The sequence below is a fragment of the Dermochelys coriacea genome, chromosome 2 (assembly GCF_009764565.3).
Source record: "Dermochelys coriacea isolate rDerCor1 chromosome 2, rDerCor1.pri.v4, whole genome shotgun sequence".
Classification (NCBI taxonomy): domain Eukaryota; kingdom Metazoa; phylum Chordata; order Testudines; family Dermochelyidae; genus Dermochelys; species Dermochelys coriacea.
This window is the reverse complement of record NC_050069.1, coordinates 75,648,599-75,665,424: the sequence shown is the minus strand read 5'-3', so window position 1 is coordinate 75,665,424 and position 16,826 is coordinate 75,648,599. Positions and strand designations below refer to the sequence as shown.

General features: G+C 40.5%; 1 protein-coding gene and 1 long non-coding RNA gene across 7 annotated transcripts in view; both read left to right on the top strand.

The window, feature by feature from the left end:
- Nucleotides 1–16,826, top strand: part of SPIDR (scaffold protein involved in DNA repair) — a 318,808-nt gene that overhangs the window by 31,156 nt on the left and 270,826 nt on the right. The gene's annotated exons all lie outside the window — the stretch shown is intronic.
- LOC122458698 lies at nt 1,581–10,336 on the top strand. Its single transcript, XR_006278858.1, has 3 exons — nt 1,581–1,738; nt 6,678–6,687; nt 10,327–10,336. It is a non-coding gene; the product is annotated as an uncharacterized LOC122458698 (long non-coding RNA).

Here is a 16,826-nt window from a genome sequence, read left to right as displayed (position 1 = left end):
AGAAATTCATGCTGCTATACCAGGCCCTCTTCTCTCTACCAACAGCACTACCAATTTATAAGTGTAGATTAGGTGTTAGTTTTTAACTCTCCTGTGTAGAGAAGTGGTGGAAAAGGAGGCTCATTAGCATGAATAGGGTCAATCTGGATGGTCTGGCATGTGTGCATGATGGGTGTTTGCTATGGACTTAGTAGTATTAGAACTAAGGCTTGACAAAACATTTTGGTTAATGATTTTAATTCCATTCTCAACCATAGAAAGAGGTTTGTGCACATCAAATTGTAACAAATGCCTGTGTCTTGGATAGGTTTGGATTTGATCATCAAACTGTCGACAGTGCTCTAATTTACACAGATTTTATTTAAAAAAGAGTACTTGTGGCACCTTAGAGGTTAACAAATTTATTTGAGCATAAGCTTTCTTGAGCGTACGCTCAAATAAATTTGTTAGTCTCTAAGGTGCCACAGATACTCCTTTTCTTTTTGCGGATACAGACTAACACGGCTGCTACTCTGAAACAGATTTTATTGTTTCTGACTTGCTTGCTAATTTTTAATTTAAAAACCAAACTTATTTTACAGATATTTACAAAGACAATTTATCCTCAAGATGTTAGGTGTATATTTCTCCATCAAATTTACACCTCACGATTGTCTGTCTCAGCAAAAAGGTGACTGATTGAATGGGTTTGGGAGTGTGAAATACCCTCTCACCACTAGAATGCTTGTTGCAGCACAGGGGAGAGGCACAGTGGCAGCGTAACTTGAGGAATCTCGTACTGCTGCTGCTCATGCTATACCTGTTCTCATATCAAATTGTATTGATTGAAGGTTTTTGCCATGTCAAAGACAAAAAATACATACAAACAGCCTCTAAAATATTCAGCAGTAAACAAAATATATCTAAAATGGCTAGTCTGTACGCAAAGTTTAAAAAAAAAAACCCCACCAAAAAACCCCCCCAAGCAGTAAGTATACAAAAACCTTGCTCTTAAATCTCCAAATTTATTGTTTTAGACATTTAGGGCCTGCTTCAGTTTGTATTTAGGGGTTTCTTGCCTTTAACTTCAGTGGGAAGTATATTGTGTCCTTTGTGAAAAGCATTAAACATGTAGAGTTTATGTCCAGCTTACTGTATAAAACAAGACAGTTCAGTAGATTCTGATAAGAACAATAAACAGAATATGATGAGATGGAATAAAACTTTGTTTTTCTGGCTGCAAGAGGAGTTTGGAAGGTTCATAGTCCAGAAACCTTGTCACTTGGGGCTCGGGTGTCTGTTTTCTCTTTCAGACAAATGAGGTTAGTTTCCTCAATGTGTATCTGTATACAGTATCTTTTCACCCATTTTATTTCATGTGTCAGAGGATAGCTATGTATTTTCATGTTGCTGCTGGCCTCTGCTTGGAGGGCGTACAGTCAGGTAGTGTGGGAATAGGGCATAGGAGGTGCTACTGCTGTCACTGGCTGCCATTGCAGTGCAAGAACATAGAATCATGGGGTTAGAAGGGAGTGCAATGGTTATCTAATCCAGCCCCCTGCCAAGATGAAGGAATTATTGTGTCTAAACCATCCAAGACAGAGGGCCATCCACCATCTTTTTGTAAATCTCTAATAAAGAAACTTCCATGACTTCTCTAGGCAGTTTGTTATATTGTCCTACTATTCTTACAGTTAGGAAGTTGTTCTTGAGATATAATCTAGATCTACTATGCTGTAGTTTGAACCCACTGCCTCTTGTCCAGCCTTCCGTGGCAAGAGAGAACAACTTTTCTCCATCTTTTTTTATGGCAGCCTTTCAAATATTTGCTGACTGCTATCATGTTCCCCCTTAATCTTAGTTTCCAAACTAAACATATCCAGTTCCTTCAACCTTTGCTCATATGGCTTGCTTTCCATCCCTTTGATCATCTTTGTTGCTCATCTCTGGATCCTTTCCAGTTTCTCTACATCCTTTCTATACAATGGTGGTAAAAAATCGGACACAGTACCCCAGTTGAGACCTAATCAGCGCCAAGTCGAGCAGTACTATCCCCTTCTTGCATGCTATGCTATGCCTTTGTTAATGCAACCCAAAATTGCACTTCTTTGTTTCGCAACATCTACGCATTATTGACTCGTGTCGAGGTTGTGATCCACCACAAGTCCCAGATCTTTCTCACCAGTGCTGCTGCCAAGCTAGTTATCCCCCATTCTATATTTGTGCATTTGTTTTTTTTCCCTATAGGTGTAGCACTTTATATTTGTCTTTGTTGAATTTCATTTTTTTGGCTGTAGCCCAATTCTCCAGTTTATCAAGATCCCTTTGAATTTTAGCTCTATCCTGAGAAGTGTTTGCAATTCCTTTCCCAGCTTTGTGTCATCAACTGCTTGTAGCAATAATCCCCAATGGCCGGAGATGGGGCGCTAGATGGGGAGGGCTCTGAATTACTACAGAGAATTCTTTCCCAGGTGTCTGGCTAGTGGGTTTTGCCAACATGCTCATGATTCAACTGATCATCATATTTGGGGTCAGGAAGGAATTTTCCTTCAGGTCAGATTGGCAGAGACCCTGGGTTTTTTTCATCTTTCTCTGCAGCGTAGCCACATCGCTTGCTGATTTAAACTAGAGTAAATGGTGGATTATTTGCAACTTGAAGTCTTTAAATCAAGATTTGAGGACTTCAGTAACTCAGCCAGAGGTTATGGATCTATTACAGAAAGGGGTGGGTTAGGTTCTGTGGCCTGTGGTGTGCAAAGAGGTCAGACTAGATGATCATGATGGTCCCTTCTGGTCTTAAAGTCTATGAGCACCTCTTATTAGTCCCACTGGTTAGAAGCAGCAGATCTCATTGCTTGGCCACTGCAAGATTAGTTCATGTTTAGGTCATGGTTTCTAAAGTTTTCTGAGAAGCCATAAGAGTCAATAATTTTCATTTTTTAAAAAAAATCTTAGATTCTACAGAAATAGATGGCATTTGTCACTCTCCTAGAAATACTGTCTTCTCACTGTGGGTGAGGTGATGAGGGACTTCATCAGAGTGGATGGATGGATATGTATATATGTGTGTGTGTGTGTGTGTGTGTGTGTGTGTATATATGTGTGTATATATATAATACTGATCAGTAAAAGAAACGCAAGACAGTTATCTGACTGTAACTTGAAGACTTTTATATTTGTAACATTCTGGAAAAAAGCTCAGTGTTTTTCAATTGCATTTTTCTATGCGTTTTTAAAAAAAAATTCATTGTTACTGTTAGATATGTGCTAAAAGTGCCATACTTGAGTGAGTGGGAAAGTGATTCTATATGTTTTGTGAAATAGAATTTGTAAAGCAGTTTAGGATCTTTTGTAATGAGAGGAGCTGTATAATATAACATATGTACTTGTCAGAAGCACTTATCCTTTAGGAGAATGTGTTGAGTAAAGTAGTTGCAGCTGTGTTTTTTGGGGTGTGTATGCCTAAATAGGGAATACCTAGTGATGCGGTATAAAGTCCTGAATCTGAAATGGGTCTCTTTCTGCTGAGTAGTAAATAGGTACATTACTTCTAAGCCGTGGGGATCTAGGACTGTCATCTCAAACAAGTGCTGATAGATCCTTTTTTTCATAGAATCTTAGAAATGTAAGACTGGAAGGAATCTTAGTAGGTCATCTAGATCAGTGGTTCTCAAAGCCGGTCCGCCGCTTGTGCAGGGAAAGCCCTCGGCGGACCGGGCCGGTTTGTTTACCTGCCGTGTCCGCAGGTTTGGCTGATCGCGGCTCCCACTGGCCGTGGTTCGCCGTTCCAGGCCAATGGGGACCGCAGGAAGCAGCACGGGCTGAGGAACGTACTGGCTGCCCTTCCCGCAGCCCCCATTGGCCTGGAGCACCGAACCGTGGCCTGTGGGAGCCGTGATCAGCCAAATCTGCGGACGTGGCAGGTAAACAAACTGGACCGGCCCACCAGGGGCTTTCCCTGAACAAGCGGCGGACTGGCTTTGAGAACCACTGATCTAGAGCAGTCCCCTGCACTGAGGACTAAGTATTCAATGTCCGCTCCTCAGTATCCTCTTCTACAGACTAAACAACCTCCCCCGTTTCTTTTTTCAATCTTTCCTCATTGGTCATCTTTTCTAGACTTTTAATCATTTTTGTTACTCTCCTCTAGACTTTCTCCAATTTGTCCATATCTTTCCCAAAGTGTGGTGCCCAGAATTGGATGCATTACTTCAGTTGAGGCCATATCAGTGCTGAGTAGAATGGAAGAATTACTTCTCGTGTCTTGCTTACAACACTCTTGCTAATGCAAAAAAAGCAAATATTCTGGAATGTAACAGTATTAAATTGTTGACTCATATTTAGCTTGTGATCTGTCACAAACCCCAGATTCTTTTAGGCAATACTTCTTCCTAGGCAGTAATTTCCCATTTTGTATTTGTCCAATTGATTATTCCTTCCTAAGAATAGTCCTTTGTATTTGTCCTTATTGAATTTCATCCTGTTTATTTCAGACCATTTTGTCAAGATCATTTTGAATTTTAATCCTGTCCTCTAAAGTACTTGCAACCCCTCCCAGCATGGTTTCATCCACACATGTTAAGTTTACTCTCTGTCATTATCCAAATCATTTTATGAAGCTATTGAATAGAATCAAACTCGGGACAGATCCCTGTGGGACCCCAGATGATATGCTCTTTCATCTTAATTGTGAACCATGAGAAAACTTTTCCAAACCAGTGGTGCACCCTCCTGGTCCATCTAGACCAGTGGTTCTCAAACTTATTTGATCGGGCCCCCTTTCTTTGTGTCTGTCCCCAGTGAGGGATTGGGGCAGGGAGTGGGGGAAGAAGGAGAGCCTGAGCCTGAGCTGCCTCCTAGTGAGGGATTGGAGCAGAGGGTGGGCAAGGAGAGCCCAAGCTTGGGCTGCCACTCGGTGAGCTATTACGGGGAGGGGAGGGGAGCCCATGCCTGGGTGGTAGGGCTCCATCTCCTTTTACCACTGCCTACTGGGTGTGCATGGCTCTTCTGCATGAACCCCAGCCATTCGGGCCTGACAGCTAGAGCTCTTTATTTAAAAAAGAACAAACAACAAAACAGTACACAACTTGGGCCTCCGTTGGGAGGTCTGCCCCAGTTTGAGAACTAATGATCTGGACTATATTTCTCTAGTCTGTTTGAGAAGGCCATGTGAGACCGTATCAAAAGCCTCACTAAAGTCAAGATCTATATGACATCTGCTTCCCCGCTATCCACAAAGCTTGTTATTCTGTCATAGAAGGATATTAGGTTGGTCTGACATGATTAGTTCTTGACAAATCCTTATTCCCTGTTACTTATCCTTTTATTTTCTTGTAAGTGTTTACAGATTGATTAAAAGAAAAGGAGTACTTGTGGCACCTTAAAGACTAACAAATTTATTAGAGCATAAGCTTTCGTGAGCTACACTCACTTCATCGGATGCATTCAGTGCAAAAAACAGGGGAGATTGATATACACACACAGAGAACATGAAACAATGGGTTTATCATACACACTGTAAGGAGAGTGATCACTTAAGATAAGCCATCACCAGCAGCGGGGGGGGGGGAAAGGAGGAAAACCTTTCATGGTGACAAGCAAGGTAGGCTATTTCCAGCAGTTAACAAGAATATCTGATGAAGTGAGCTGTAGCTCACGAAAGCTTATGCTCTAATAAATTTGTTAGTCTCTAAGGTGCCACAAGTACTCCTTTTCTTTTTAAGAATATCTGAGGAACAGTGGGGGGGTGGAGTGGGGTGGGGGGGAGAAATAACGTGGGGAAATAGTTTTACTTTGTGTAATGACTCATCCCCAGTCATTACACAAAGTAAAACTATTTCCCCACGTTATTTCTCCCCCACCCCACCCCCTACTGTTCCTCAGATATTCTTAAAAAGAAAAGGAGTACTTGTGGCACCTTAGAGACTAACAAATTTATTAGAGCATAAGCTTTCGTGAGCTACAATGCATCCGATTGAAGTGAGCTGTAGCTCACGAAAGCTTATGCTCTAATAAATTTGTTAGTCTCTAAGGTGCCACAAGTACTCCTTTTTCTTTTTTCAGATATTCTTGTTAACTGTTGGAAATAGCCTACCTTGCTTGTCACCATGAAAGGTTTTCCTCCTTCCCCCCCCCCCCCCCCCGCTGCTGGTGATGGCTTATCTTAAGTGATCACTCTCCTTACAGTGTGTATGATAAACCCATTATTTCATGTTCTCTGTGTGTGAATATCAATCTCCCCTCTGTTTTTTTTCCACCAAATGCATCCAATGAAGTGAGCTGTAGCTCACGAAAGCTTATGCTCAAATAAATTTGTTAGTCTCTAAGGTGCCACAAGGACTCCTTTTCTTTTTGCGAATACAGACTAACATGGCTGCTACTCTGAAACCTACAGATTGATTGTTTCATTATGTGCTCCATTATCTTCCAGGTACTGAAGTTAAGTTGACTGTTCTGTAATTCCCTTATTATCCTTATTCCCCTTTTTTTTTATAGATAGGTACTATATTTGCCCTTTACGTATCCTGTCCTCCCTGAGTTCTCAAAGATAATTGCTAATGGTTCAGAGAGGTCTTCAGCCAGTTTCTTAAATAGTTAAGAATGTATTTCATCAGGCCCTGCCAACTTGAAGACATTTAAATTGTCAAAGGCTATGTGTACACTAGAGAGCTTACAGTGGCACAGCTGTAACAATGCAGCTGTGTTGCAGTAAGATCTCTCGTGTAGCTGCTCTGTGCCAAGGGGAAAGAGCTCTCCTGTTTTCATAGTTAAGCCACCCCCGATGAGTACGTTATCTATGTAAGTGGGGAAAAGCTCTGCCACCGACATAGTGCTATGCACACTACCATTTATGCTGGCATAATTTAGGTCACTCAGGGGAGCGTTTTTTTCACACCCCTGAACGACAGAAGTTTTGTCTACATAAGTGGTAGTGTAAACATGGCCAAAGTAATTCTTAACTTGTTTGTTTTAGCCTCAAATCCTACCCAATTTACACTTCTGCCATTGCTGCATTTTCTGTTATTTCTGTTGCTGTGATTCCATCCTCATTGTGTAATGCGCCTACCTTATCTCTTGCTTCTCATATAGCTATTAAAAAAAAAAGTTACCCTTTATGTCCCTAGCTAGTTTAATCTTTTTTTATTTTATTTTATTTTTTTTTTTTGCCTTGGCCATTCTAATTTTGTCCCTATATGCGTGTTGTTTTTTTTGTATTCATCCTTCATAATTTGACCTAGGTTTCACTATTTGTATGACTCATTTTTGAGTTTCAGGTTATTGAGGATCTCCTGGTTAAGTCAGGATGGTCTTTTATCATACTTCATATTTTTCCTATGTATTGGAATAGTTTACTCTTGTGCCATTAATACTGTCTCTTAAAAAAAAAAAAAAAAAAAGCCAATTCTCCTGAACATTTTTTTCCCTTACACTTGCTTCCAATGGGATCTTGCCTACCAATTCTCTGAGTATTCTGAATCATAGAAGGGTAGAAGTAGAGACTTCAAGAGGTCATCTAGTCTAGGCCCCTGCACTCAAGGCAGGACTACATAATAACTAGACCATTCCTTACAGGTGTTTGTCTAACCTGTTCTTAAAAAAAACCCTCCAATGATGGGGGTTCCACAACTTCCCTAAGCAATTTGTTCCAGTGCTTAAGTACCTTGATGGAAAGTTTTTCCTTATGTCCAACCTAAACCTCTCTTGCTGCAATTTAAGCCCATTGCTTCTTGTCCTATCCTCAGAGATTAACAAGAACTATTTTTCACCCTCCTCTTTGTAACAACTTTTTATGTACCTGAAAACTGAGCGGGGGACATAAGTCCTCTCTTCTCCAGACTAAACAAACCCAGTTTTTTTCAATTTTCCCTCATAGGTAATTTTCTCTAGACTTTTAATCATTTTTATTGCTCTCCTTTGGACTTTCTCCAATTTGTTCACATATTTCCTGAAATGTGGTGCCCAGAACTGGACACAGTACTCCAGCTGAGGCCTTATCAGCACAGAGTACAGTCGAGGAATTGCTTCTCGTGTCTTGCTTACAACACTCCTGCTAATACATCCCAGAATGATATTCTCTGTTTTTGCAACAGTGTTACAGTGACACACATTTAGCTTGTGATCCACTACAATCTCCAGATCCCTTTCTGCAGTATTCCTTCCTAGGCATTCATTTTCCATTTTGTGTTTGTGTAATTGATGATTATTACTTCCTAAGTGGAATACTTTGCATTTGTCCTTATTGAATTTCATCCTATTTACTTCAGACCATTTCTCCAGTTTGGCCAGATCATTTTCAATTTTAATCCTGTCCTCCAAAGCAATGGCAACCCCTCCCCTTGGTATCATCCACAAACTTTATAAGTGTACTCTCTACGCCATTATCTAAATCATTTATGAAGGTATTGAACAGAACTGGACCCAGGACCAATCCCTGCGGGACCCCACTTCCAGCCTGACTGTAAACCACTGATAACTACTCTCTGGTAATGGATTTCCAACCATTGTGCCCCACCTTTATAGTAGCTTCATCTAGGTTGTATTTCCCTAGTTTGTTTATGAGAAGGTCATGCAAGACAGTATAAAAAGTCTTATTAAAGTCAAGATGTACCACATCTACCACTGCCCTCCATCCACAAGGCTTGTTAACCTGTCAAAGAAATCTATAGGTTGGTTTGACATGATTTGTTCTTGACAAACCTATGCTGACTGCTACTTATCACCTTACCTTCTTGATGTTTTCAAATTGATTGCTTGATTAGTAGCTCCGCTATTTTTCTGGGTACTGAAGTTAAGCTGATTGGCCTGTAATTCCCTTCGTTGTCCTTATTTTCCTTTTTTTTTTTTTTTTTAATAGAATGGCACTATATTTGCCCTTTTTCCAGTCCTCTTGAATCCCTCCTGTCTTCTATGAGTTTTCAAAGATCATTGCTAATGGCTATCTCCTTAGTCAGCTCCTCAAGTATTCTAAGATGAAGTCTGCCTTCTTGAAGCCCACGGTTTTTATTCTGCTCTTTTCCCTCCTACCATTATTTAAAATAAATATAAATAAACTAAAAGCATTGTAGTTATAAATCTTTTGGACAATAGACACTAATTCAGATGTCTTGAGTGAAAGAGGAGGGTAGTGGTGGTGAGGAGATTGGTGGTGAGGAGGTAAATATATCCAACCCTGAATTTCAGAAAGCTGTGAGGAAGAGTTATGTTTATGCCAGGTTTGTGCTGTGTGATGCATAATCTACAGGTTTTCAGAAATAGTTTCTTAGGTCTGAGTACAAGAGTGATTGGATTTAAAATCAAACAACTTAATTGGAAAATAAAGTTTTGGATGCAGTGCTTTCTGTATATTCTTTTTGAACAGAAACATGGTGGAATAGTAGTCATGACTGGACTACAGGTATTGAAGGGTATGTGCTGTTTAGGAAAGACAGAAACAAAGGTAAAGGTGGTGGAGTAGCATTGTATATCAATGATGAGGTAGAATGTAAAGAAATAAGAAGCGATGCAATGGATAAGACAGAGTCCGTCTGGGCTAAAATTACATTGGGGAAGAAAACTAGTAAAGCCTCTCCTACGATAGTGCTTGGGGTGTGCTATAGACCTCCGGGATCTAATTTGGATATGGATAGAGCCCTTTTTAATGTCTTTATTAAAGTAAATACTAATGGAAACTGTGTGATCATGGGAGACTTTAACTTCCCAGATATAGACTGGAGGACCAGTGCTAGTAATAATAATAGGGCTCAGATTTTCCTAGATGCGATAGCTGATGGATTCCTTCATCAAGTAGTTGCTGAACCGACTAGAGGGGATGCCATTTTAGATTTAATTTTGGTGAGTAGCGAGGACCTCATAGAAGAAATGGTTGTAGGGGACAATCTTGGCTCAAGTGATCATGAGCTAATTCAGTTCAAACTGAATGGAAGGATTAACAAAAATAAATCTGCAACTAGGGTTTTTGATTTCAAAAGGGCAATGGATCGTATAGTGTAATCTGGATGAAAGCTAGAGGCATGTAGGTAGGAATAGCGGTCAGTAGGTTTCCGATATACGGTGGTGTTTATGTGACCATCGCTTATTAGCACGGTAGTGTTTACAGACCTGAGAGTGGCTGCTATTCAACAAAAAAACTTCAGAAACCGACTCCAACGAGAAACTGCTGAATTGGAATTAATTTGCAAACTGGATACAATTAACTTAGGCTTGAATAGAGACTGGGAGTGGATGGGTCATTACACAAAGTAAAACTATTTCCCCAAGTTATTTCTCCCCCCCCTCCCACCCCCCACTGTTCCTCAGACGTTCTTGTTAACTGCTGGGAACAGCCCACCTTGATTATCACCATTAAAGGTTTTCCTCCTTCCTCCCCCCCACCCCCTTCCTCCTGGTAATAGCTCATCTTAAGTGATCACTCTCCTTACAGTGTGTATGATAAAACCCATTGTTTCATGTTCTCTGTGTGTGTATATCAATCTCTCCACTGTATTTTCCACCGAATGCATCCGATGAAGTGAGCTGTAGCTCACGAAAGCTTATGCTCTAATAAATTTGTAAGTCTCTAAGGTGCCACAAGGACTCCTTTTCTTTTTGCGAATACAGACTAACACGGCTACTACTCTGAAACCTGTGTTCTAGAAGGGACTGTGAACCAATGCAGCACGATCAGCTAAAAGCAATGCTAATGCTTTATATCAAATGACTAAAGACCAAACTGCACCCTGCCTTATGAAAACCTATAAGTAGCTGAAGGAATGGAAAATGGAAGTTCCCTTTGCAAAGATTCCCCACTCTGTCTGGGAGTAGGAAAGGAGAAGACTTTGTTTGTTTGTTTGTTTCCCCCATAGACGAAACAGAGCCTATTCCAAAGTCCTGTGGATTTCTGGGATTTGTAAGGGCATAGGGCAATGCATAGATGAAAGAGGCCAGAAGGGTGAAAATATTATATCAAACCCTGATTTCCATAGCTGGGTAAGGAAGAGTTAAGTTGGAGTTGTTGCCATATGGCTTAGGTAGGGTGACCAGATAGCCAGTGTGAAAAATCGGGACGGGGTTGGGGGGTAATAGGTGCCTATATAAGACAAAGCCCTGAATATTGGGACTGTCCCTATAAAATCAGGACATCTGATCACCCAAGCTGCTTGGGTGGAATTGAAATGCCAGAGTTTTGTGTATCTGCTGCAGCTTGCAAACCCTCCTTTCAGAAGATGTAACTAACACAAATGGAGCTAAGCAGGAAAGTTAGCATAGTTCATGTTCTTGGCCTCAATGCACGTCAAACCTCATTTGACTTCTGGTTGTCCCAGGCCTGCTTCTTCCACATGTGCAGCTTCTCAGAGCAAGGATCAGCCCTTACTGGGGCAGAAAAGCTACAATGTTGTGAAGGTGGCTAACCTATATGTTCTCTTCAGACAGGCAAAAAAACTATGCAAGGAAGATCCTTTTAGCATACTGGCTTGTGGGGCATAATCTGGCCTTTAGTGAGGCTTCCCCCCATTAAATAAATGAATAAAAAATTGAAATGCAATATGTAGCTTTAAGTTTTCTGAAGTTCTTTGTTTCTCAAATGTGATATAATCTTGTTTATTCAAAACAGGACCACCTGAAGTCTATTAATGACATTGAAAAGTCTCATGATTATCCTAAACCTTGATTATTCAGGTGTCATGATATTTGGGTGGCCAGTGTTGTGTTGGATAAAATACAGTACAAATATTTATAAAGTACATTTTGGCATTAGCTACATACAGAATTTTTAATACAGGGCAATAAGGTACAGTATTTATAAGCCTCAGTATTTAGAGGGATGACCTCCATATAGCGGTTTGTGGGTATGGCTCAAAGAATTTGCATCAATTTAAATGTTTGTATTGCATTTTTCTGGAGGAACTGTAAAGAGCATATATACCAGTAACTACAGAGTTTAGTTTCTGGCATGAATCACAAACAACTTATAAAATAATATGGATCATAATTTTAAAAATTCCTTTTACAGGAATAAAAATGGGAATATTCCTGTGTGAGTCACATGCTTATTTAGTGCTGTCTCATCTGTCATTCAGCTGGCATTCGTCACTGAATTTGCTTATAAGCATCGTGGGAAGTGCCACTTTCTTTATTCTATTTAGCGTGTGTTGTGTGTGCTCCAAAGATGCTGACTAGCCAATGGTTGAGTGACTACTGCCTTCATCATTGCTCAGAGGCAAATTTCATTATTATCATCCTTTTCTTAGATCAGAAAAGTAAGACCACTGCTGATTATGCTTGCCAGTTCACTACTTCTTGTGAGGGTGGGTCTTCACAGATGATTAACTGCTACTTTATGTTGCTTTGTAATTTATGCTCATTTTAAACCAGAGACGAGAAAATGGATTTAATTTTTAATATGGGTTTGTGTAACCAATTAATCATCTACAATAGGCTGTGCTACAATCACCAGTTTTAAAAAGGAGACTGACGATATTGCTCATGGATTGGCCTGAGCTGTGGACTAGAGAGATGATCCAATAGGTAAATGTTCTGGAAAAGAGCACTTGATACTAACGCTCTGCCCAAAAGTAAAGCATCTTCCATAATTGTCTAAAGAAGGTCATTTCCCCGTCTCCTCCTGCTATGAGGTCTTTTTAGATAGTCTCCACTCCAAAGAGTTTACAATCTCTCTTTTTTGTTTGTTTGTTTGAGTGTAATACAATGGGCCCCTGACATGGATGAGGCTTCTAGGTGATACCGCAATAAAATGTTTAAATATTTAAGTCATCACTGAAAAATGTGGCCACTGATGAAAATCAGAAATGCATGATGCTACAATTGTGCTCAGTTTACTTTTTAATGCTTGAAATAATAGTGAGAGATGTACGATAATGGCTGAGTTAGAAGTAGCTGAAGCAGTAAGGCTGTCTTTGTGATTGCACCTATGCCAGCTATGCGGGATATTTATCAAAAGAATTGGAAAATGTGTGTTGTATTTATAGTGATTCAGCATTGTCTCTGAAATAACTTTACAGACACCAAGTAATACAGGGTTATAAACTTTCATAGTTTGAGATGCATGCCATTTCTTAGATGGTTCTGTACAATATGTGGAAAAGTTTTTGAACTTTTTTTAAACAGTTGGCAACGTTGTCTGTAATGCTGCAGAACTTTACAACATAACAATACCAGTAATCAGTTTCTGCTTTATAATTAAATGACCTAACTTTCAAATTAGTAATTGACATAACGGAGCTGGCCGTTGGGTATCTTCTTGTTGGGTGTCAGTTTTGTTTTCATGTTTATTAGTTTCCTTTAAGGAAGCTGCCTTATATCATCTGGCCTCCTCTTAATTTTAAAGTGGCATTTACATGTAAAAACATTCCCTTTTACATAGTGCTACCCCCAAAAATGTGTTGCTCTAGATCTAGTCTTGTGCTGTTTTAGTCAGTTTCATACATGCTTGGGTGGTGAGGGTGGGGGAGACACTGATTAGTTAAAGCTCATATGAGAATAATCTGAAAAATGTCCAGAAAATGGGGCTTTAATATTGATAGGATGGGTTGGCTTTTTTCTTGTGTTTCAAGCTTAATTTTCAAAATAAAATGCCCCGACTGAAAAGCTTTAAGTCAAGCAGTGTACACAAAAGTAGGGAAATGTGTTACCCTCTTTGGTTCTGGCACAGCTAACAAGGTACAGTATCAGATCACCTGAGATTCTCTAAATCACAAAGGAAAATATTCCAGAATTCTGAAACTTCCCAGTATTCCTCCAGGGAAACTGAGTGACTTGGGAAAAGGATAATGGAATACAGATCTTGCTGGTCTTTATTTTAATTAGGAAAAAAGACTGAAAAGTTGAATTGACAGTGAACCTTCTCAAGAGACTGAACAATTTCTTCAAACATCGATGAGAATATGAAATTAGAGTGTACACAGAAAAGGGAATGCACAACCCACTCAGTACATAATTTTACAGTACACTGAAAAATTTAGTCTCCTCCTGTCTGAGCTAATGGTCTCATGCATTCGTTTAAAGATTATTTATGGAGTAATACATTACTAAAACAAATAACCTACATGACTGTAGGATATGTCACATCCTCCTTTCAACTTTGCCCTTCTTAGAGATTGTGCCAGTCTCCAGTGGGTTGCCACTAACTGACAGGGAGTGGTTTTAGAAAACCTCACAAACCTGTGGATCTGGTTCTCAAGCAAACTTTCAGACTTAATTAAACTTGGCATCGAATAACAGCATACTATTAGGTGAGAGACAAGTATATTGGGGCAGAGTTTGAGACTCCTTAGAACTGATACATATTTTTGTGATTTAATAAAATCTTATGTATTCCAAAGATCTTTTTCCTACTTAACAGCCCAGAATGCTTCACTGTAAATACTGAAATTGTTTCATTGTCTCCCTTAATTTATGCACACCTCCCCCCCCTCCTCTTTTTTCTATTTATGTTACAGAGTGGTGTATTTTGTTCTTGTTTTTGTTTTGGGTGAGGGTTCTGGTGGACTAATTACATCATTGCTTATGGCCTACAGTTTGTCTAAGATTTATCATTCTCTTTTAAAAATCCTAATGGAGAGTATATCAAACAAGGCCTTTTCTTTTAAAATTAGGAAATGCACATTAACATATTAATGCTGTTGTCATCAGCAGTAGCAGCATGCATACTCTCTAGTTTTAGCACCTGCTAAAACTCTTCCAGTCCCAACCTATGTACTCTCTTGAAATAAACTCTATTTCTGCTGCTTATTTAGGCCCTTTTGTTCCATAGTCTGACCATCATAGAAACCCAGAGAGATAAGATGGGAAGTGCTGAGTTCCACCAATGCCATGTGCTTACAGGAAGCAGATGGTGTGAAAATGCCCCCTTGATCCTGTCTGATTCCTGTTGTATGATTGCAAAGTGTTTTTTAATTTAATAAAGTATAGATTAGTCCCATCCTTACCCTCATGATCAGTAATGTTTGTTTTCAAGTCTGATTTATGCTTTCAATAGGCATTTTCCTTTTCCTCTGTGTGAGAACTACCATTTATACCTCTTTATTCCCCCAGTCATGTTTTAGGATGTAATTATGTAGAGAAGGGCAATCAGGCAAACAAACAAAAAAATCTACAAAAAAGGAGGTTGCTACCTCTCCCCTCCCCATATTTAGGACTTCAAAACAGACTTTAATACTGTTACTATGCTACCATAAACATACTGTAGTTTGTCAATTGATGGGAGGCACGGGCAGAGTTTATTCTATAATATATTTTAGAAAAGGATTGGAAGAGCTTAGTTTGTGATGCCAAATGGAGACCTAATTCATGTGCCATGCAAGTTACTTTGCTTCTTATTTCACATGCAGGGCTGTTTAATTTTGTTAATGTGAAACATTTAGCGGTTGTGGTCGCCCACTCTCCCCCCAGAAGCAAAAACCAGTGCAGCTTTGCTACACGCTGCAAGTACTGGATATGGGGAGGATGAGTCAGGAGGTAAGGAGTCCCCTCCCTGACATGAAGTTCTGTGTTTGATCGAAGGATCCATTTGCCGAACAGATCACAGATCTTCAATCTTCTTTCAGCAGGGGGTTGACGGTGATTTAGGGTGGCACAAGTCTATTTCAGTCAATGACCTGAAGTAGCTTCTGCAAAGCAGCTCCAGAGTTACTTTTAGGGCTTCAAGGGTGGTGCGAAGCATCTGCCCAATTCCTAGGGCCCTGGGCTATGGGCTGGTCTAAGGATTTGTGTGGTACATTATGAGAATGATCATTGCTCACTATGGCATGTTTCGCTAGCTGGAGGATGTTGCTGTGATGTGAGGCTTGCATTTGAGGGTCTAATGGAGTCATAAGGCAGGAATCAGGGCTATCCTTAGAATTTATGGGCCCCTACGCTGTATTATTAAATTGATGCCTCTATGCCCAACTTGAGGCATAGCCACCACCCTCGCCCCCTGGACCTCCAGGACACCCTCCCCCCCCATTGCTGACACACACTGAGCTTCGTATGCAGCCGACTCAGCAGCAGCCTGGGCTCACAGCCTAGAGAGGGAGGGATGAGACAGCAAAGGATACCAAGCCACCTGGCCCACCTTATGGCGGCGGAGAGTCCCTTTTCCCTGCAGAGACCCCCATGCCCTCTCCCTCACGCAGAATGTTGACACATTTGGCTCCATGAATACGGCCCCTACCTAAGGAGACTGCAGCACGCGCTGTGCAGGAGTCGACCCACTCTTACCTGCTGTCCCGGTGGTGCCCCAAATTTTCAGGTGCCCTACGCAGCCGCGTATGCTTAAGGATGGCCCTGGCAGGAATGCTCCCTAGTTAATGGGATGATAAATGGGTGATGGAAGTGACAACGCTGTGTGCCTGACCTGGAAAAGGCCCTTTTGCTGTTTCTGCTTCTGGTGATACAATCCTTTGCTGGAGAGGGAAAATGAAATACTGGAGACAGAAGAAGGGTTAGAGCAAAGGAAGGGAAAACAGGACATGCAACTGGGCTTGGAAAGAAATAAGGGGGAATCTTAGTGTGGAAACAGGAAAGGAGATAATACCCATATGTTTACATGCAGGAAGTTCATTGAATGTATGGTAAGTGTATTTTGCCTGTTCTCCCTCTTGTTTCCTCTTCATTTCATGACAGAGAATTAACATAATCCATTTAGGAATGACATAACTTTGTTATAAAGTATTCTATACAGAAGCATTGCGTGAGATGCCTGCAGTGTAGCCTATACTTCAAGGTTTTGGGCGGAAGTGAGTCATGAATTGTTCTGGCTTTACAGGCTGTCACTCCCTTTGCTTGCTAGCTAAAAGGTGTACTGGAATTTTCCAGGTACAGCATTGTGGGAGGTGAGAAGGGGAAGGAAAGGGGAGAGGCTGTGAGTT